This window comes from Anolis sagrei, chromosome 1, assembly GCF_037176765.1.
Source record: "Anolis sagrei isolate rAnoSag1 chromosome 1, rAnoSag1.mat, whole genome shotgun sequence".
Lineage (NCBI taxonomy): Eukaryota > Metazoa > Chordata > Lepidosauria > Squamata > Dactyloidae > Anolis > Anolis sagrei.
In genome coordinates, this window is record NC_090021.1 from 69,692,670 (window position 1) to 69,716,244 (window position 23,575).

Consider the following 23,575-nt stretch of genomic DNA (forward strand, 5'->3'; position numbering starts at 1 on the left):
GTCATCAACAGTGGCTTTAGTTCTCCACTTTCAAACAAAATTGGAAACACAATTGAAGACATTAGAATTTCATGATAAAACTAGGTTTGGCTGAGTTTTGCCTCAAGCCCCTGGTACATGGATATCGCTTTCCTTAGTAGACTGCACTGTGCCCTAAGTGTTTATTTCAGAAATGTGAAAAGCTCACTGCTCTGGAAGCTTCTTTAATGGGCTTTCGGTAATCATGCACCAACTGTGAAAGTATAAGTGTATTTAAATCAAGACTATTTATCGGAAGGACAGAGTCACCAAGAGCATAGCCTTGTTTTCAACCACAAGACAAGGAACTGAAAAAACAACCAAGCTCCTTCATGTTTTCTGCAAAATATGTCAAATGGATTAAGTGCAATTTAAAAGTATTTCCTTTTATACTTCAGTTGGTGAAAGCAAAATAATAGCCTATGAACTATATATGCAGAAAAATATTGTTTAATGTTCACAGGTCTTACAGTACTTGCAAATCTACTCTTAATAGTTAGTATCTATTTTCATATATATACAGACAAGGTGTAAGCTAATATGTGGAATGCTTACGTTAGTATGTATAACTGGCATAGAAAGTTGAAGAACTAGTTTCCAACTGTAGAGAAAAGATATCACACCTAAAAATCCAAGAGGAGAAAAACTGCTTCTGTTGTCAACCCCCCTGCCTTCCACCCGCACTTTCATAACAGATTGCTCTCTTGTTTTCCCCCTGCTTTTAGTTTGTCATTTTGATAAACAACTGAATAGGAACAATTATTTTTACATGCAACGTTTTTAGCCTGCAAGTACATGAAAATAATTTTTGCACACCACCCCCATAAGAGTACTTTGCTTATATTGCTTCTCTTTAAAAAGGACTTCTGCTGTGCCAAAAGGATCCGGTCCAATCGCAACTACTGCCAGTACAGCTATGCTACAAACTAGTTAACTGTCGTGTTTTAAACATGCTGTTGCCATAAGGTCACTAAGCATATAAGATCAAGGAAACTCATACAGTGTGTGTGTGTGTTTATGTGTATCTATAGTTACAGTTTTTGTCAAGGAGTGTACAAGTCTTTAAACTTCATAGCTTTTTCACAGCTGATTAGGTGAAACAACTAACTATTTACTCCAATTTTAAGGGGAACTAATAAACAAGTATTCTCAGATTCACTGTGTGCTGTTACTCTTAACTTTATAATCAAATTTTTGACATACACATTCTCTGGTATTAAAAAGTGTGGTGTTCCGTTTCTTTTTGTTCTGCATCCAATCAGAAGTCGAAATGAATGAAAACCTTTAAAAGTCCCTCCCTTCCATCTGGTTACCAGCAAAGGGTAACAATTAGGCTTAAGGGTGAGAAAGGCTGATGGCTGAACGATTATTATCCACTGTGAAGCCCCCCCTCCTCAATTCCCCCTCCCAGATTTCTGCTTCTGACACAGTTCTCCTGCTGTGTAGGCCAGCAGGTTCCTCTGGATTAACAACACAATTTAAAATCAACAAATGGCACAAGGCCTCTATTCAGCTGCTCTCCCTCTTGTTACAAAGCAACATAAAGGTGGAGGACAGCTTCACAATAGACAAATAAATGAGCAAACCTCTGCTTTTCCTTTGAACTTTAAACACAACATCTCTATTTATTATCACTGTACCGGTGTCCCTAATAAATCCTTAACAGAAAACAGAAAACACTAGCATTTATGCTGTTTGTTCAACCAGCTGTCTTCTTTCTCATTAACTATTCTAGCCCAACAACAAGCATGCCTTAAAGTAGGGCTGGCTTTAAATTTTGAAAACAGGCTGTCAAGACTGGCGAGGAAAGAGACAGCTCCAGACAGAAGGAAACTGGGGGGGAAAGGGTGCAGGCGGTATTAAAAAGGGGGTGGGAATCAGAGTTGTGCATTTTTCCTATTTGGTTCTTCATGCAGGGAGGAATAAACATTTTAAAGCATTCACAGTGACATACAATCAAAACATTAAAAATGTCAAGACCATGGGTGGCGGGGTGGGGTGGCTAAAATAGAGTTTATTAGTTATTTTACAATAAAGCAAGCTGATCTGTCTTTTTCACATTTATTTTCCTAACATTGCGTTCAAAATCTTACATGTGTCTTGATGAACTAACAGTTATCTTTCAGGCATTAGCAGACCCATTTCTTCCCATGAGAGAGGAGATGAGCACATGCAAGGTAAGCCAAAGTAAAGGACTAAAAGGACTACCATAGCCCAAGTTAAAACAACAAAAACTGTCCTGTGGTTATACCTTTGTTGGGTTATGTAAACGATACAAAATGCATCAAACCTTATGTGTTTTGCACCTACTGCCTACCCAATAAAGTATCTCCACAGGGTGGCTTTTAGATTGTGTTATGTTTTTGTTTCATGACCAACGGGACTACCTTTGAAACATAGTTGAGGTGGATATATAGCAGTTCTATAGTGCACACAGCAGCTATTAGACATATGGCAAACTGCCGAGCACATGACCCCAGAACATTTATTTGAGTCTTCTGGAAAAACAAAAACAAAACAGTCACATCGATTTTGTCTATACTGTTTGTATGTTTACTATTACTTACAATTTAGAGATCATACCTGCTACTTTCAAATTGCTGTATATAATACTTAATAATATTGTGTATAATTACTGTGCATAAGAATAGTAGAAAAAAATCAATTGTAACCACACTGAAAAGCCCTTAACAGCTCTCACAGTTCTGAATGGGGAGAATAATGTGTGGAGGTAACTGATGAAAAGGTCCAATTCTGACAAGACAGCAAGGGTGGTTAATGATAATCACATCTAGATTGAGCATCCCGTGTCCTTTCCTCACTGTATTTCCCTCCCTCGGTTTCTTTTTGTCCATCTATTGTCTGCATATTTATCATTAAACATCAATATGAAATTATACATGTTGGAGTGAGGGATTATACATTATATGAACATAAATGGATATGTGCTAGTGAGAAAATTAAAAGATTGTGTCTTTCTATAACCTGCAGGACCTTAACATAACTGAAGCACTCCCAGGAACTTCATGAAGATGACACTGGCGAAGGTGGGGGAGGTGTCACAAGATGAAAAGAAACACAATCAGGGGGGAAGGGATATCGTAAAACAAAAAAGTTTGTGCAGAAAAGAACTTGTCTATGTGTGTGAAAATTAGCACAACAAAGATGCACACATACACCATATGCTTCCTGCACACATTTTTTGTTTCACAACATTTTTTAGATGTGGACTGCTGATATAAAAACTCACATATCCATTCAGATTATCCCTTTTTCTGGCAAAATAGTACATTGTGAATCTCCTGGTCTTCAGGGCCAAAGGCAGTTAAACAATCTTCCAAATGGCATGGGTCCATTCTCTTTAGTTGCTTACAATATAAACAAGCCCAGCAAATGGGCATTAGGAAAGCAGCTTCAATGTAAGCCCAGAGGTGTACAATATTTATCTTAAGAAAAATCCATTCAATTAATTGTTCTGAATATTAATACTATAGGGGAGAGTTGCCAATTCAATAGCAGGTGTAAAAGTGTTTTTGCTTTCATTCTTCAGAAGTATTTTTCCTATCACAGCAGCTCATGCTGGAAATGGTTGTGATGGAGGAGGGATTGCTGCCAGCTAAACCAGCAGCAAGCAGGAAGATGAAATCATAGCATGAGACAAATGATAAAATGCCTAGGTATCTGCTCTGAATATCATAGACACTTCAAGGATAAAATGGGCTGTAGTTCACCAAAGTTTGTGCCAAAACTTTTTTAAAAAACTGTTAGCATTTAAGCTTCTGAGTCTATGGGTTTTGTTGTTTTTGCTGAAACATACCAACATTACTACTACTTGAAATTTCAGCAATGTAAGCAAGTATGTTGACATAAGACAAACCCAACAAAATCACAAGGAAGGTTGTCCAGATCCAAACAGACATAATCTTTCTAATGAAACACTCAAAGTTAACTGTAAAAACGGATGCCAAATACAATAAACAGGAGAAAAATAGTTTAAATTGCATCCAAAGAAAGATACCCTGCCCCCAGATACAAAACAATACTAGAATGCTTGGTTTTCAATAAGGTGATACATACTTCTAAAATGAAATCAAGTGCCTATAATACACAAGCTCACCTAGCCAATCATGCAACATTGTTTACTCATCTTCTCCATGTAAGTACAATTTGCTCAAAACAAACATATTAGATCATAATATCAGAACAATATGTCTCCAGTCAGCTCAAAATACATTGTGGACATTTACATTGTTTCCAGAGTTTGAAGATGAAGACACGTGTTAGAAAACAATACTTTAAAGGATATATTACTTTATGATTAGTAGCCCTTGCAACTGCAAGTCACTTCTGGTGTGAGAGAATTCTCAAGTCTCTCCTGACACACACACACACACACACACACACACACAAAGTAGCCCTTGCAGTTCATACACCTGCATTTCAAGTACTAATACCACTTCACCAAACTCTTTACACAGACAATCCTCCGAGCCATGGCTGGTTGAGAAGACTGAAGTAGCCATACGCTCATCCCCTTCTATCTCCTCCATCTTGTCTCAAATGCAAAGCTATAGTCATTGCATATATGTGTACATATTGATGCCTTCAAGTCACCCGCCAATTTATGGCAACTTCATGAATTTCATAAGGTTTTTTTAAGGCACGGAGTACTCATTAATAGCCTTGCTAGTACCTTCCTCTGAAATACAGTCTACAGTACCAGATATTTGTTGGTGGTCTATCACCAAAGTACTAACTAGGGCTGACTGTGTTTAGCTTCTGGTTTAATCACACTATTCTTTGTCTGTAGCCTGTAGTCGGCAAAGTGTGGCCCTGGGAGCACACATAACTTCCCCAGGACATTTTTATAGCCCTTAATTCCTCAAGAATCCCCAGCCTGAATTTCGTCTTTTTAAAAACAACACTAACATTAAAAACTGATGTGCATAGAATTAGAATGATACATGCTGTTGCTGTGTACCTTCAAATCAGTTTTGACTCATGGCAATCCAAAGTCAACCCTACTGAGAAGTTCTTTTGGCATGGGAGTTCAAATGGACTTTGCCTTTCCCTTCCTCAGAGGCTTAGGGCCCTTCCACTCGGCCCCTTTATCCCAGGATCTAATCCCAGATTATCTGTTTATCCCAGGTTATCTGGCAGTGGGGACTTGTATATTCCAGTTTGAGGCAGACAATCTGGGATCAGATCCTGGGATGAAAGAAAGTGGAAGGGTACTTAGAGAGTGCAACTTGCTCAAGGTCACCCAGTGCCCGTGACTGAGCAAGGATTCAAATCCTGGTATCCAAAACTGGTATGTAACCCTCAAGCCGCTTTATCATATTCCACAGGCTACTTTGTGTATACGGAGCTTCTCATTTCATTGTCATTAATACAGTCTTCCACATGTCTACATGAGCCTGTATATTAACAAACATGAAATGAGAAATTGCATTTTAATAGCATTGTACAAGTGCACTTCCTAGCGGGAAAAGTAATAGGAGGGGTAATGCTTTTGTGGAAAACAAACTGATGGTAAAAGACTTAATTTGACCCCTCAAGCAACAAACCACCCCACCCCACCCTATAATCCAAATAGTCTATAATCCAAATGATAGTCTCTAAAGGCAGCATTTTATTTTTAAATTGATATATGTTGCAGGAATTTTCATATAAAATAAAATATCTCCAAACAATTGCTCAAATACTGTGTGCTTGCTCATTCTTTAGTAATGAAATCTGGCAACCAATTTATCTGATCCAGTCGGAACACATTCTACTCTTGCAGATTCACGAATGGGTTGCTATTCATTTTTTACAGCTACTTTTTAATTTGTTAGAACTACTTCCCACCACACCACTTTTACTTGAATGGGAGATTCCGCACATCACACTCTTGCCAAAAAATCAAAACATAGTAAGGATCTGTACGTGCATTTACTTGCAAGTGGAAAAATATTATGCCTGTAATCCAAGACTGGGAGCGACTCATCACCTGAATCTGACTCACAAGAATATGTATATAGGTCCTTCCCACGTTGCAATGTGTCATGGGAATTATACATGGGAGCCTTCTGTGAATGTACTTCACAAGTGAGGAAAGGACTTCATATGTTAGGACTGAAAAAAAGCATTCTATGTCTATATGATTGTACAGACACATGTACAATTAAACCACAATGCCCTGTTGCATTCTAAAAACTAGAAATCTTCAAATATAATGTCTATTTATACTTTCATTGAATGACTGCACAATAAAGATAGTTTCTGACTTCCACATGCTGAAATACTATTTTGCAAGTTATACCTCCAACCCTCAGGTATCAGAAAGTTTTGCATCAAACAAATCTGGTAAAACAAAAAATATTCAACAGTCCATTTTGTCTCCTCTCTCTTCTACCCAACACTCAAAAGTGAATGTAAAAACACTTCTTAAAAAAGAACAGGGAAGAGAAAAGGCCTTTTTCAATTGAAGGAACACATTTTATGGCTAGAATGAAAAGCATTTTACATCTACGGCACCAAGACTGCTGAACAAAAAAGGTAAGAAACCTTATCTAATTTGACACCTGGCAGCATTGAAGAAACTGTTTAAAATTTTTGAAAGGAAAGAGAGGTCTAAAACGAAGTTATGATGAGTGGACTGGCCAAATAGTGTACTATTAGAAACAAAAGGCCTCAACATAAACAGCAACTAACTCTATTACTGCTGTAGTCCTATACATACTTTGTTCTGAGCAGATGTGTACAAAACTACAGCATGAATGAAACATTTTCAATTTTTAATAAATTAAAATCTATTTTTATTGCAAGTATATGAGGAATGGGGAGGGATACAAGAGTGGATGTAGAATGGGGCATTTTTAACATCTTCATTTTCATCTACTTCCATCGCTTATCTAATACTAAAAAGGTTTCTATGACATTAAAATAAGAAAAGTGTGGGGGGGCATTTCTTTTCTAATCTAAAACAGAAGGATAGAAAAGCAGGTTTACAGTGTTTTGAAACAAAGGATAGAAAATTGAGAACATCTATTATTTTTGTCATAAAACTTCTCATCTATGGTAGATTAACTTTCCAGTATCCCTTGGATCCATTGGGGATCCTGTTATTCTTATCACTTGACTTCTCTATATTTTCTTTTCTTGTTATTCCTACATCCCTGTACTATACTCTTTCCCTTGGTGCTATAGAAAAAACAGTATTTCCATTTTCTTTACTTCTTTTAAATAGTCAACAAAAGGCTGCCATTCTGCTTCAAATGTGGAAGGATCTCACAATTGCATTAGTTTAGTCAATTTGTCCAACTCTAATTAGATTTCTTCTTCAAATATGGGTAAAGGTTTTCCCTGACATTAAGTCTAGTCATGTCCGACTCTGGGGATGGTGCTCATCTCCATTTCTAAGCCAAAGAGCTGGCACTGTCTGTAGACACCTCCAAAGTCATGCGGCCAGCATGACTGCATGGAGCAGTGATTGTATAAACCTGATCAATTTATTTTTTCCAGATCCACCATTTTTGTCACCCATAAATCTTGAGTGGGATGATAATAATATTTTATTTGTAATCCACACTATCTCCCTAGGGGAACTAAGGGCAGTTTCCAGAAGAAAAGTGTCAAACATTCAATGCCAAAGTGAGCAGCAAAATAAATCAAAACAACAATAAATAGTATCAATATAAACTTAAAAACATAAATGACAACCAAAGAATAGTTAAAAACACATAAACCTCATCATACACATTTACATTAAAGGGATCTAAATAATTAAAGGGCATTAAAAGTATAAAGTGATGTTACGGTTTCCGGCAATCACAAATAATAATTCGCTATTCTCTTGCTTGGTGAATTTAGCTCATTTATATTTAAAGAAAGTATATTTAGGGTCTTTGTTCTTGAAATAGTGGTTGATCATCCCAATTATTTTACATTTGTAAAGAAGAACGAGATTCCGATATGTAGAACCTTTAGTTAAAAAGTGGATACCTGTCACCCAGTATTTCAGATAATAGCATTTCAAATGCACACACCATTAATTCTAATAGGTAATTGCTTAACCGCCATCATAGCTGTGTGCCTTCATTTCTGACTTTTGGCAACCATATCATGAGGCTTTTGGACAGCATTTGTCCAATCATAGCCCAGCACTCAAACCACTGCACCACACTGGGTCTCAATCCTCTATCATCACTACCCATAAATGCTGTTCCTATCATTTCTTGCAGTCTGGGCCGCTTAAATACAGACTATCTATTCATGTTCCATTTTCAGCTTTATAGAAGGTGGGAAAAATATGGTGCCTACAAGTCAATGTTATGTTCTCCTCAACATTTCTTACACCAAAAAGTCTACCAGTGAGTTAATATACATAAATATAGAATTATCACTACTGCTTTTTAATTAACTTTAAATATATGCAAGGCATTGCCCAAAATATATAAAATCAATACTTATTTAAAAAAACAGAGATAACAAACCTTCTCCAAAAACCTAGTCAAGTATATTCTTCTATGAGATGTTGTACAAAATAGGTGGATAATATTTATATTATTATACTTTAGAGCAATTAATAAATGGGGTCCATTTGACACATAACATTTTCTAGTCAACTTTTCCATAGGGGCCAGAACCAGAGTCTCTTTTTCAAAATGCAAGGACAAGTTCTTTCTATTTTCTCAGCGATGTGCTTTTTAAAATCTTGCTATTAAACAGCATTGTTCATGGTGAAGAAAATAGTCAGTGGTAGATTCTGGCCTGGACGTTTTTCATGCCTCAACATAAAGATTTCAGTTGCTCCTGCCATGATCTACAGCTACTAATGTCCCAAACATATAAAAAGGAGCACTGTAAACCTCTTATAGCTCATTCTCTAGGTTCAATGCCTCAGTCAGATTCTGTTGTTCTAAAATAACAGGCATATGTATACAAAAAGCAGTATTTTAAAAAAAACATGCAAAAAAAAACCCCCCAACCCCCAAGAATCCCCACTGTGGGAGGCAATCCTAGCAATAAGACTGTTGTTCATAGGGATTCACTGAAGAAATACCTGAAATATTAGTGTGACATTTATATCATTAAAAAGAAGAGCAAAAAGTTGGCTGTGTTCCTTCTGGAGATACCCTTATTAATGCAGTTAAGTCAACAACACCTGGATAAAGTGCTTACAATGTTACATGGCTCCCACTGAGTTTTTCACCCACTTTATGGTGTCATCACTTTTTTAAAAGTCCTACTTCATTTCTAATTTCTATTGAAATTCTGTGATTTGCTGTTTCGGATGCCAAGCATCTAGAAACAGATGAGTATGGTATAAATGGAAAGAAAACAATTGTCTTTGATCCTAAGGGATCAAAATCACACTAGTAGCATAATAAATGGAGATAAAATTATATATTTGTTTTGTAAGTAAGATTCTCATTCATTAGACATATTAGGCTAATATGCAACTTCACTAAAAAGTTATATACTGAATTCTTGTAGTTTTTCAGGCATTCTCTGGCATGGCCACTCGATTGGCCTGACCCATTTGCTACCCACCCTCAATGGTGCTGCTCTATCTCCTTCGCCTACCGTTAAGAGCTTGGGTGTCGTTTTGGATTCGCAGCTGACAATGGAAGCTCAGGTAGCGGCTGCCAGCAAACAGGCCTTTTTCCATATACGACAAGCGGGGCAATTGGCACCCTACCTATCTGATGAGGCTCTGGCAACAGTCATCCATGCCACGGTCACGTCTAGGCTGGACTATTGCAACACCCTGTATGTTGGCCTTCCGATCTCTACGACCTGAAAGCTCTGTATTGTTCAGAATGCGGCAGCCAGGCTACTCACAAGAACACGCATGAAATGTCATATAACACCAGTGTTGCGGCATTTGCACTGGCTTCCAACTGATTACCGTGGTCTATATAAGATGCTAGTTCTGACCTTTAAAATTATTTACGGCCGGGGTCCATCATATCTTAGGGACCGCCTATCATTCTCCCATCATCGGAGGTCGCAACGACCATCCCAACTTGACTTACTTTATATACTGGGTCCTAGAGAAGTGCACTTGGAAAGGACCAGACGCAGAGCTTTTTCTATTTCTACCCCTGCCTTATGGAATTCCTTGCTGCCCTATATGAGAGCCATGCGTGAGTTAGGGCCTTTTACCCTAGCACTTAAGACCTGGCTTTTTACTAGAGCTTTTGATCTATGTTAATTTTATCAATATCTGTATATATGTATTTTGTCCTTTACAATTTTAGCTTGTAAATCGGCTAGAGCATCTTGGATGGAGGGCGATTAATAAGTAATTAAATGATGATGATGATGAAATATATTCCTTGGTGCAAAAGAAACCTAGAGGGAAAAATACTTACTTTACATACAGAAGACGCTTCCTTCTTGGGAGGAGAGCAATGTCCAATCTCGATAAAATAGTAAAGAGTAGAGACATCACACTGGCAACAAAGATCCGCCTAGTCAAAGCCATGGTATTCCCTGTAGTAACCTACGGATGTGAGAGCTGGACCTTAGGGAAGGCTGAGTCAAGGAAGATAGATGCTTTTGAGCTGTGGTGTTGGAGGAAAGTTCTGAGAGTGCCTTGGACTGCGAGAAGATCCAACCAGTCCATCCTCCAGGAAATAAAGCCCGACTGCTTACTGGAGGGAAAGATACTAGAGACAAAGTTGAAGTACTTTGGCCACATCATGAGGAGACAGGAAAGCCTAGAGAAGACAATTATGCTGGGGAAAGTGGAAGGCAAAAGGAAGAGGGGCCGACCAAGGGCAAGATGGATGGATGGCATCCTTGAAGTGACTGGACTGACCTTGAGGGAGCTGGGGGTGGTGACGGCCGACAGGAAGCTCTGGCGTGGGCTGGTCCATGAGGTCACGAAGAGTCGGAGACGACTGAACGAATGAACAACAACAGCAGCTTCTTAAATATGCTAACTTTCACTGACATTTTCATCCTCATGGTTGCTAGAATTGGACTATAAACAACTGCTGAGCTTGGCCAATGAATTCTGTTCACCTATGAACATGGCAGTTCCATTCATACAGGGAAACCCAGTCCTTTATATTGCAGTGCTCACTAACCCCACATATAGGACACCCTATATGCTGGCTAGATTTAACATTAATATTAACCCTAACCCTAATCCTACCAGGAACCAAGATCTAGCTTGCTACTACAAGTTATAAATTCTATGAAAAACCATTTTATTTTTTATTACATTTACTAGTTTACTCTCTTTATTAACATTATAAGGATACGTAAGCACATTTAAGTTGAAGGTTAGAATAATGGCTTAATCAGAGTTGGACAATCTTATCTTAAATTACAGTTTTATGTAACTATTCAAAAACATTTAACCTACCGATGCCTCAATTAATGTAATTTTATCAGTATCTATTTTTATTTTGAAATTTACTAGTAGCTGCTGCGTTTCCCATCCTCAGGTCAAGTCAATACATTTTCACAGTATTTTGTAGTAAAATTCAATGCCTCAGCTTATATTCGGGTTGGCTTATACTAGAGTATATGTATGGTAATTTGACACCCTCTAAACAGCTTTGACAAGAGAGAGCCAGCATGATCTAATAGTTTGAGTCAACACCGGAGGACTCCAGAAGAGAAGGCATTGAAACTTGACTTGGCTATAGAAACCTACTGGATAATGATGGGCAAGTCCAATTCTCTCATCTCACAGAAAAGCAATGGTAAATCTTTGCTGAACAAAAATTCACTGCCCCACCCCCAAAAAAACAACTCCTAAAATAGACATCAGAAAAAGAGTCAATCGGAAGGCACGTGACAACAATGTAAATACTGAAGTTATTTGTAATATGTGTAATGCAATGGCAATTTCTAACCTTATTTATGCAAATGAACAGAAAATACAAAATATAGACATTATCATTTAAAAATCAGATTACTAGAGAGCTGAATAGAAAATATTATATTTTCAACATATATCAACTTTTTAACATTGACTAACTATGCAAGTATGTACTTTATACTCTGAATACCAAACTGCAGAACACAAAGTAAGTCCCTTGCATAGAGCTTCAACTGATACATATTAGTGCTCCAAATGTTCCCATGAATGGGAGATTTATAGCCTAAAGTTATAGCCTAAAGTGTCCAAGTAAAATAAGCACTGATTTTAATTGTAAGTGGACATTTTGGCTCTATTTATATATTTCAAGATTTTCTTCAATAATGACAAGGCTGCCAAACGAAGTATGTAAAGCCTACTTTTCATGTTCTCTGCCTCTACATGTAAGGAAGTTTTAACACACACTCCTCTCTTTTCTCCCCCTGTAGCTGCTGGAAGTCCTTGAGGAGACACATTTGCCTGATGTGTATGAGACAGAGCTGGAGCCGAATATTCAAAAGTCAGCACTACCAATCAGTTCGGGAGCTAAACAAAATTACAATCTCTGGAGGGCAGTGGGATTAAAAAGATGCTGCCTCTTTAAGCTTTCTTGCTGTGCAAGCAGAGAATTTGGGTCTCAGTGCTCCATACAGCAGATACTCCACCAGGCTGGCTGCCACCAGCAAAATAAAATCTCTGAACCGCAGGGCTAGCTCACGTAAATGAGGTCATGCTTGTGCCCCAAGCTTACAGTAGAGCCAGAACTCTGAAGACAGCTAACTGAATAAAGGAAAAAAGCAGCACCAAGAGCATCTGGTTCCTTCAGGCGAATCAAACTAGTTACCCAAAGATGCAACTTCCAGGGAAACATTTTTAATTTCTTCGTCGTCAGTCTTTCCTATTTAACTGTGTGGAAGGTGTAGGTGGCAAAGATGCTTAGGACAGGATAGCAAAACAACAACAACAACAACAAAAACTGGAGACCTCACAACCTCTGAGGATGCCTGCCATAGATGCAGGCGAAACGTCAGAAGAGAATACAGCCGAAAACCTAATAATAATAATAATAATAATAATAATCCTTTATTTGTACCCCGCTACCATTTCCCGAAGGACTCGGTGCGGCTTACAAGAGGCCGAGCCCAAATACAATAGTAAAACAACAGCAGCAACAACCAGCAAAATAACTCAAAGAACAAAGCAATGACATTAACAATACACAATGACGCAATTAAAATCAATGGCAGAGCCAAATGTAATAATTAAAATTAAAAAGTGCTGGGCATGACCAGGTGGAGTGTTCGGAGGGGGATGGGCATGCAGATATCCTAGATCTCTGATAAAGTGTGTTGGGACATAATGCTAGGAGTTTTGTTATTCTGGGAAGGCACACTGGAACAACCACGTTTTCAAGCTCCTCCTAAAAATTGCTAGGGACGGGGCCTGCCTGATGTCCTTAGGGAGAGAGTTCCAGAGTTGAGGGGCCACCACTGAGAAAGCCCTATCCCTCGTCCCCACCAAACCTACAACAACCCCAAACAGCTGCAGTCAAAAAAAGCATTGTTTTTATATTAGCAGCCATTTATATGATGAGTTCAAGTATACAAATTTGAACTTACAATTTCACATCCAAATAAACTCATCCACATGCTTGTTTTCAAACAAAACAAGAATAGCAATATTTTATATGCTGCTAAGGGTAAAATATGGCAAAAATGATGGAACCTGTAACACAGCTATAAATATGATTTTGTCTGAATAAATTGTTTCATCTCCATTACGCTTGGAATGACAGAAAACCCCTAGTTAGGTTTGTAACAGATAGCATGAAGTGCTGTACAGTCCAAAACACCACAGAACTATTCCACAACTTTTAAAAATATCATCTGTTTAACAGCAATTATGAATGCAAAGATCTAATAAAGAAAATTAATGATCTACAAGGTAGACAAAACAACAAAGATACAAAAGGAGGGTTTGAATGTTTCTATTTGCCTCTCCAAATTCACTGATTCTGGAGATAAAAGTAATCTAGGAGTAAATCAGCCCTATAAAAAGACCAGAGTGAAAAATATATTGTGTAATGAAGGACACTGCATCTCTTTCTCACCAACTGGGAACTGTAGGGTACCAGTCATGATTCACACCACTGGAAGCACTAGCCTTTATCCAGTATTCTAACAAACTACAACTATGTGAAACAGATCTAGAATGACAGGGCAAACACAGCTCAATGAGAGTATGAAGAGGGCCCTGGCCTACTCTCTCTCAAACTTTCTATGCAAGTCTTTAAAAGCAGTTCAAAACAAACAGGGAGAAAGGTTTGGGGAGATGCAACTTGCAGATCACACCTCTCTCCAGCTGAAAAGCTCCCTAAACTGTCCCTCATAAGGCATGGTTTCTAAATCATTTTGAACACTCTCCTCTGCACATGTTTCCGCTTGTCCATATCCTCCTTGAATTGTGGTGTCCAGAACTGGCCACAGTATTCCGGATGAGGTCTGACCAAAGTAGGACAGAGTGGAGCTACTACTTCCCTTGATCTAGATGCTATACTTCTATATATAATCATATTGACCTTTTTAGCTGCTGAATCACATTGTTGACTCATGTTTAGCTTATGGTCTACTAAGACGCCTAGTTCCTTTTAAGATGTACTGTTTTCAAGCCACGTGTCACCCATCCTATAACTGTGCATTTCAAGTGTAGAGCTTCTCCTTGTTGAAATTCATTTTGTTAATTTTGACCCAGCTCTTTAACCTGTTTATGTCATTTTGAATTCTGATCCTATCTTCTGGAGTATTAGTTATTCCTCCCAATTTGGTGTTATCTGCAAACTTTTAAAAAAGCAACCCTCCAAGTCATTGATAAAAATGTTGATCAGCATGGAGCCCAAGATGGAACCCTGTGGCATCACACGAGTCACTCCTCTCCAGGATAAGAAAGATTAATTGATGTATTTAATCAATGGTAATAATTTAAACCAACAAGAGAAAGGGTTGAGTTAAATGGTTTAATCAATTTTAGCCTAATACTGTTTAATGCATTTCTTGAACACTGTTGGCCATCATTATAATATGAGAGCCTGTGTGGTGTATTGGTTGGAGCAATGGACTACAATTCTGGAGACCTGTGTTCAAATCCCCACTTAGCCATGAGAAAGTACTGGGAGATCTTAAGCAAGTCATAATCTCTCAGCCCAAGAGAGTCAGAGACAAGCCCTCGTCTGAACAAACTTTGCCAAGAAAACCCAATGGTTGACCAAAGTCAGAAATGTCATGAAGATGTAAAGTAACAAAAAAGTGAGTTACCTGACACCTTCTAGGAAGGCACAATTTGCAAACATTTTCATTCACTTTTTTTAGTAATTTGGACAATAGGAATATACAATACAGACAGCTGTCTATAGGAAACTGTGGGTGCCAGATTGGTACATTAGGAATGGTAACTAATAACACAAAGAAAATAATGATTTAAAGGTCCAATAGTACATGTTTCACATTTGCAGCACTGCCAGCTGTCCTAAAATCATGTATAGCAATCTTCTCAATTTGCTGTGGGGAATTAAGACCGTATTTTTATGTACAGATTGTGGTCCTTAAAATCAGATTGAATGTTAAAAACTGTTTAATTGGTTTAAAGGGAAAGTAGTTACCTCCTTTTAAAAAATCTGCTCTGCATTATCTTAGCAATCTTAATAGGATGAGAGGCAACAAACCGTTTTAATAAATAATACACATTCATATGTCATCCACTCACTCATCTGGAAGCATTTAGGCAGTTAACACGGCAATTATACCTGGGACAATGCTCTTAAGAAGCAAGGGGACAGCAAATACAGAAAGAACTAGGAAGCAATAAGGACACAGATAGTAGTGAACCAAACATCCGAAGGCCAGAGGTTCCACTTAACATATTTCCTTTTTTAAAAAATTCCAGGAAGACATTTCTTCAAAATAATTCCAGGCTCTCTCAATTACATCCAGAATACATTACGACAGGATTCTTTGTGTGACAAATTACTGGTGGGAGGGGTTGCTCTGACTCCACTACCATGCTCCTTCTCTCTCCCCTTAGGAATTGGTGCAGTTTGTAACTGCCATGGCTTAAAACTATGGAATCACAGGACTTGTCACTTGGTAAGGCACCCACATCATTTAGCCAACTATTATTTCACAAATAAATCATAGAATCCAAAGGTGTTTCTGTGCAAGCAGCAAGCAATTTCAGTTTGGAAAGGGGATATCACATTTCAAACTGCTCCAAAGTGTTCTCCAAACCCAAAGAACTAGGAGGGTCGGAAAAATGATCTTTCATCACAGAAAAGAATATTTAGATACAATATTTGCAATACAGCTAGCTCTCTGTATCCACAGATTCTGCATCCATAGCATTGACGGCTTGAAAGTACTCCCCTCCCTCTCAAAAACATCCAAACAGCAAATCTTAATTTTGCCATTTTATATAGGGGACACCTATATTTTATAGTGATGTTGTATATAATGGAACTAGAGCATCCATTATATAGACCTTATTTATATCTATTATTACATATAAATAGTAAATCTTAACATAAAAATAAACCAGGACAATTGTTAAAACAATGCAGATAAAATATAATTAAAAATTAATAAACTGCCAGAAAAAATCCTAACATGTTACAGCATACAGAGACAATTCTTAAAACTTTTCAAAAGCCTCCATGAACAAAAAATGTTTTAGGATATTATCACACTACATCGAAATAGTTGTTATTCCACTTTAAATTTTGTGGCTGCCTCCTGCAGAATACTGGGTTTGTAATATAGTAGAGCATCAAGACCTTCTCAGGCTGGGAATTTTAAAGGCCCCTCCTAAACTGCAAATCCCAGGTTTCCACATGAGGCAGCCACAGAATGTAAAGTGGGATAGCAACTCTTTAACAGTGTAGCAATAATCTCCATAGTCTGCCAATGGAAGAACAGCAGAGATAGGGTCATTCTGGCCTCCATGGGAAGGGATTTCCAGATCCCAAGGGAAGCCATCAAGTATGTTGTCTTTAGCAACCATACTTGTGATGGTGGTGAGACTGAGATAAGGGCCTCTCCTGAGGATCTCAGAGCCCAAGGAGGTTCATACAAGGAGATATGGTATGCCAAGTTGCTTAGACCAGCACCATATTGAGCTTTTAAAGTCATAACCAGAAAGCTGAACTGTGCCTGGCAACAAACGGGCAACCAGTGGAGCTCTTGTAACAAGGGAGCTTTGCTTCCCTGAAGCCATAACGATATAGCAATGCTTTGGACCTGTTGAAGTCTCTGAACACTCTTCAAAAGTACGGCTAATCGGAACACGTTACAGTAATTCAAACAGGATGTAACAAAGGGATCTTGCACCAATTTATGGCCTTTCTACTAACCCTATAATGTGTTTAATAGAAGCCAACTCAAAACTGCAGTGTTCACAAAACACACACCACCAAAACTCATTGCAGCATACATCTACAAGTACACCACACACTGAAAACATTTGGACTTTCTCAGGGAAGTCTGAATTCAGCCAAAAATGAGCTGCAGCAGATGCCAGGGTCCAGTGTCTCAGATCCAGGGTGAAGACTAGGAGGGTGATTACATAAATCATAGAACATTGATACCCAGTACTTTCTTTTGCGTACTTTTGTACGTGTTTGTTGTCTATCCACTGCATTTGAGGATAGCGTTGTGCATTAAATGGTCAGTGTAGATGGGGCCTGAGTGAAAGAAATTGATAGCATACGCCTTTGTAGATTAGGGAGACATCTGCACTGACCATTTAATATAGTTTTTAAATCAGCTTGAAAATGCAGTGTTTATAACATGTGGCAGTGCACTTTAAGGATTTTAAAACAACACAAGCAAAACTGGGAAATAGTCTGAAATCCTGGAACTGGAGACCTTTAATAACTATCCAGCCCTTGAACCAGAATTTCCAATTTAATGACTTGAATACCAAAACTCCTTTCTTCTATAATGGTTTGAAACTGAACTAAATTGTCAGTATAGATGTGCTCTAAGTTTGTTTCCTCAGATGCAAGTGTGTTCCCTTGTTAGACTCTAAAATACTGTATGTTCCCCTTTGCATACTAATATTCTAGAGTAACATGTATTCAAACTACTTTATGGATTTGTTTTTATGTAGTAAATGTGGACAGCATGGGTGTATTTATTACTCTAATGAGAGGAAGTCAGACCTCTTTATCCTCCCACAAATTATTACAATAATTCTTCTCAAATTCTTCACCTGAAGTAGCTTCTTCATTATTAACAGCATTACTAAATGTGTGTGTGTGTGTGTGTGTGTGTGTGTGTGTGTGTGTAGAGAGAGAGAGAAAACACCAGTTATTTATGGCTACTATCAGAAGAATAGTAAAAACATTTAATTTTAACTTACAATTAAAAATAAAAATATGTTTTAAAAATACATGCAGATTTCTTTGATATGACAATTTATTTTAAAACAGAACATTTAAAAAAATCTTATTCTAATTGTCTTATTATAAGGTTAATTAATATACTCCTGAGCTAATGTTTGAATGCAAAGCAATTAATGGTTATAAATGACCCTGACTCATTACACTCTTGAAGCAAAATCTTATACAGAAAAATGCAATTCTATCACTTCAGAGATTTAACACAAGCTTTTGAGGTTAATATTTTCAAACAGTTACAGAACAGAGAGCTGTCTTAATTAACCTTCTATGATTAAAATACTAGAAAACTGAAGTTGATAACATTGTAACAACAATAAAAGCGAAGTATTTTCTAAATCAAAAACAATTAAGGCATATAATTTCTGGAAATTAAAATGTATAGAACATATATACTAATTTATAAGTTGACCCCTTGTATAACTCAAGGACAGATTTGAGGGCCAAAACTACGGATTTTGGTATGACTTGTGGATTCAGCAGAGAGAGGAAAGTGTCAGCACCACCTCAGGGAGTCATCTATCCCTGGCCACCACTGCCATCATTTTCCTGCCCAAGCATTTAAAATGACAGAATAAGTTGGTACTTCGTTTAGATTCTCTCTTAAGGTATAAGCTTTTACATTTGACTACTCTACTCAGAAAAGGTCATGCTTCTTTTTCTTTCTTATAAAATTTAAGATAAAGTACTTATACACACATATAAGCTCAGAATCTTTGAGGTAATTTTTTTTTACTAAAATTTCTAGAGCATACATGCTAACTGTCAAAAACAAATTTTAATTTCAGTATATTTTCAGGTGTATATATATATATATATATATATATATATATATCTTGTTGACTGATTATTTTAAAACTACAAATTATATAGCTGTTCTAATAGTAAACAACTATCACTGTGATAGTGATTCACTGCTGTTTTATCTCTAAGAGGTTACAGAGGCTATTCTGCAAAGACCAGGAATTATGTACTTACAACATAACTGCCCTGATACTTCCACAAATAAATGAAGCACTTATTCCCTTCCCATAATAAAATATTTCCCCTGCATTGTGAAAGAACCGTAGGTTAACTTGGGACAATGAACTATTTGATCAAGTTAATGTCAAACCCCAAAATATCACATCTCCAATAGAAATGTAAAGAAAGTTTTCTCCCCGAAATGTCCCCTTATATGTTGAAGTTATATATGCAACCAGACACCAAGACAACATGCAGATAAGGCATTAGCATATGAATAAATGGGTGAAGATGTGAATGGGTATGATATTAATGGGTATAATTAATATCAACAAAGCATAAAAGACTATATCCTCACTTAGTTGTATACTTGAATTTGATTCTGAATTCTTACAAACATATATACTGTGTGTGTGTGTGTGTGTTTGTTAATCAAGCAAGTGGTAAATGTAAATGGTTATACATCTCTGAGTGAATTAGAATGTATGTAATGTGTGCAGGTAGGAGATCTTTTGCAGGCACACAAGGGACTTGCTTACATTTTATTTACCCCAGTAAAAAAAATCCCCTTTGCAACATTCCCACTGCCTCCCCATGGAAAGAAAATAAAGTTTGATCTAGATGGTATCATATTTGCCCCCTTCCTGGCCTCTTCCAGTTGATAAATGGGTTGGAGGAGTGGGGAAAGGCTTTATTCAAGCAAATATTCCTGCTGTGAAGGGGAAACTCAATTCTTATACATCTCAGTTTTAGTACACAGAAAACCAAGGAAATTATAAGTGTGGGCCCTCAAAGGATAAGGTAATAAAAGTGTTTTCTTCTTTTAAATCTTATAAATAATTTTATGAATCTGGGATATACCTGCACTGTTTAAATTTGCACGTTGTGTCTGGTTTATGGAAATCAGATGCATTGAAAATAACCCATTAGGAAATTGCAAACTTTCATGCATTTTGGCAAGGTAGGTTTGAACATGTACATTCCTACTCACTGTTTAATTTGTACACAGAATCCTTCATATTAATATTTTTTCATATTATAAATTACTTCCATATTTCTTGACATGTGAAATAAAGGCAATTTGCAATATAATTTATTAGCTGATCATTTTTGTTAATGTATAAAGAATTTATTGTGTATACTTAACACATCCCTTTTTCTCCTCCACTCATTTGGTAATGCACATTAAAAGCATTACTTTCAGGAACATATTGAGATCATTTTCTTTCTTCAGCTTCGAGGACAAGAGAATGTTTAATGGCTTTTGGAAATGACTGCTATCCTAAAGTAGGCAAAGTTTAAAACCCCAGGTAAATAATGCTGATCTGTGGAATGTATATTTTTCTACTCATCATCTTTCATATGTCCCATCTACAATTACACTGTAACACAGCTTCAAGACAACTTGAAACTGCAACAGCCACAACATGCATGTCGACAATGTGTGCTGCAGGGCACATTTAAGGGCTTACAGCTCATTAAAGAAAGTTATAGGAAAGTTCGAATTCAGCCAAATAATGCTCTGCAGCAGATACCTGTGTATCCCAGATCCAGAGCGAAATCAGCACTACAAAATTCAGAGAAGAGTGTAGAAACCTGATCCTGCTGAAGCAAATTATAGATTCTAGAGCGGGGGTTGCCAAAAAGTGTCCCAAAGGCATGGCTGGGTAGTAGGTACCAGTCAACCAATTGGCTCCCTCGAATGAGTAATTGATTATTTCCGCTCCTACCACTTTCCCTTTCTTTTTCACCCTGTATGCCTCCAGACCGCTGAATTTGCTTCTCTCCTGGAAATGGAAAAAAGAAATCCTCACAGAGCAGTTTGAGGGCAGTTTCTATGTTCAATACAATAACCTTCCTGCCCTCAAGCCAGGTCCAGACCTGTCAAACTAATCATCCACTCAGCAAATCGGTTCCAAGCTACATTATATTGTCAGTGTACATAGATCCTGAGAAAAACTCATACTAGAACCCGGGGTTCTTTAAGGTTCAGTGTTCTCTGCCCAAGTCAATTTAAAATCAAACTTGCATATTAAAGCCACCTACTCCTAGCTACATTTCTCAAGGACATAAAAACAACAACAGAGTGTTTTTGCTACTAGGAAAATTAAGTTTTGAGGAGAGAGGGGAAATTAAGGTGTTAATGAGAAGGTCTCAATAGGTACTTTTTCTCCCTATGCAATTCCAACTTTTTCTTCCTAAGCCAGTCCAACTTTTTATCCCTAAGCCATTCTAAAGCCTCCCCCCCCCCCCCCCCAAAATCCACATTTCTTAAAAGAGAGAAATGAGGAGAGAAGGAAAGTGCAGAGGTCAGACTGTTGTAACGTAATTGTTTGACCTAAAAAGAAACCGGAAACACCATCAGTAGTCTGGGAGCACATCCCCAATGGAAACAGGAGTCATACGCTTTTCAAGAATGCTATCCTACTTTCATTGGTTAGATGGCTACCTGCCTCAGTGAAAGATGACTTGTACAGACTTCTATTTCTACTTCCTAGGAGAGTTAAATAAACCTCTCAAACAGTATGAAAGGTGGAACTCAGGGCAGAGAGCCAAATAGACAATTAAAAATTCTTTCACACCATTTCCTTGCTCCAGTAGGCAATTTTGCTGGATCCTGGTCTGTCCATGGCCCCCGCCCCGCCCCATGAAAACATGAAAATATAAATTCTGAATCTAATCCTATATATGTAGAGAAAGTCTTATTTTTCCTTCAGTCTTGTGATAGAAAAAAAGATTTACTTTACTTGGGCTCTGGACATAAATTAATGACAGCAGAAAAGCTGTAGCTGTAATAGGTACATGCATTTCATGACCAAGTAAAACCATTAATGCTTTGTGCCTTGCAGAAAAACAGCAAATATAGAACACAACTCTGCTTCATGTAGCTTATAGCAGTACATGTTTAAAAAACTGAAAGGGCAGTAGGTTAAGCAGTTTTATAATGGCTTCAAATTGTAGGCCATTGTGTATATTGCATGCAATGCCCCATGTGCTCTGTGACAAGCCTGACCTCATTCCAGTAGCAGACTAAAAATACTGTAGTTGTTTAAGAGAAGAACAATATATTACTAATATGTTTACACACACACAAACAGCTGATATAACTCCAGAATGAAAATGTTATACATTCCACATTAAGATAATGTGGTAACAACAACAGCCATCACCATCACTACCACCAAACCCAAAGGATGTTTGCCAATGGCTTCACTTCATCCTAGAAAGAAGCAACTAGTAGGGTGCTTTAGGATAAGTATACATTTTTATTAAATCCCTTCCCTGTTTTGTTCTGTCATAAGTTTCTCACTCCTAGGGTCAACAGTAACAGTTTTCTGTTAATCCTATGGACTGCTCTGATAACTAACAATTTAAGTAGAAAATCAATTAATGCAACATCATAACTACTTTAATCATAACGGCCAGGACTGACAAGGTGATATGCAGCCTTTGTGTCCAAACTTCTGAAAAAGCCTTAATAGAATATTTTTCTTACAGCAGTGTTGTTTGTTTATATTATTAAGGAGTAAGAAACAGTGAGATATTTTAGCTTTCAAATGACACTAAAGGAGGTACATCACTATTTGTTAGTTTTAGTTCAAGTTTATCAAAATCAAGTATTGTTTAACAATGGTGCCTGCCATGTTACTCAGCTACTGGTGACTCCCTGCCCTCCTCCCCCCCCCCCCTCTCTCACACCACACACACATTATAGAAATTATTTCCTGTCACCTAATATTTGGAAGCTCAGATCAGCTAGAGTGAAAAAGGGATACTGACTAAATTAACTTCCTGTTTTCTTGCTTCTTTTCCAGGCAGATCTTGGACTCTGATTATGCCTATGGCTATACTGGAACACAGCCTACCATCATACTTACCTGAACTAAGAGCAACATAATATCTCCAAAATAGCATTTTTCTTGTTTGCATTCCTTAAGTGCTAGCATATTGAGTCACCCTTTTACCTCTCTTGAACTTAGTTATTTTATAAATAAGAGCCGCTTTTTAAAATAAATGTGGTCTTGTTCACTCTAGCAGCTTTAAAAATAAATGTTTAACAAAAGCTCTGAAGTTGGTAGTATTTTAAATATTGAATATTTAAATACATTTAAACATCCTGGTTTATATATACTTCAGAGAACATAATTTCTTTTAAATTCTAGAGTAATCTCTTAGATTACTACAAGTTTCACCCAAACACCAAAAGCTAGTTCTAGAAGGTTCCAACTAGTTCTGTGTAGGCTCCAGATATGTAAGTAAAAGACCATGGAAAAGAACGTTAATTC

General features: G+C 37.4%; 1 protein-coding gene across 8 annotated transcripts in view; it reads right to left on the minus strand.

The window, feature by feature from the left end:
- The window catches only part of ARID1B (AT-rich interaction domain 1B), a 387,469-nt gene that overhangs the window by 273,701 nt on the left and 90,193 nt on the right, over nt 1-23,575 (minus strand). The window lies entirely within an intron of this gene.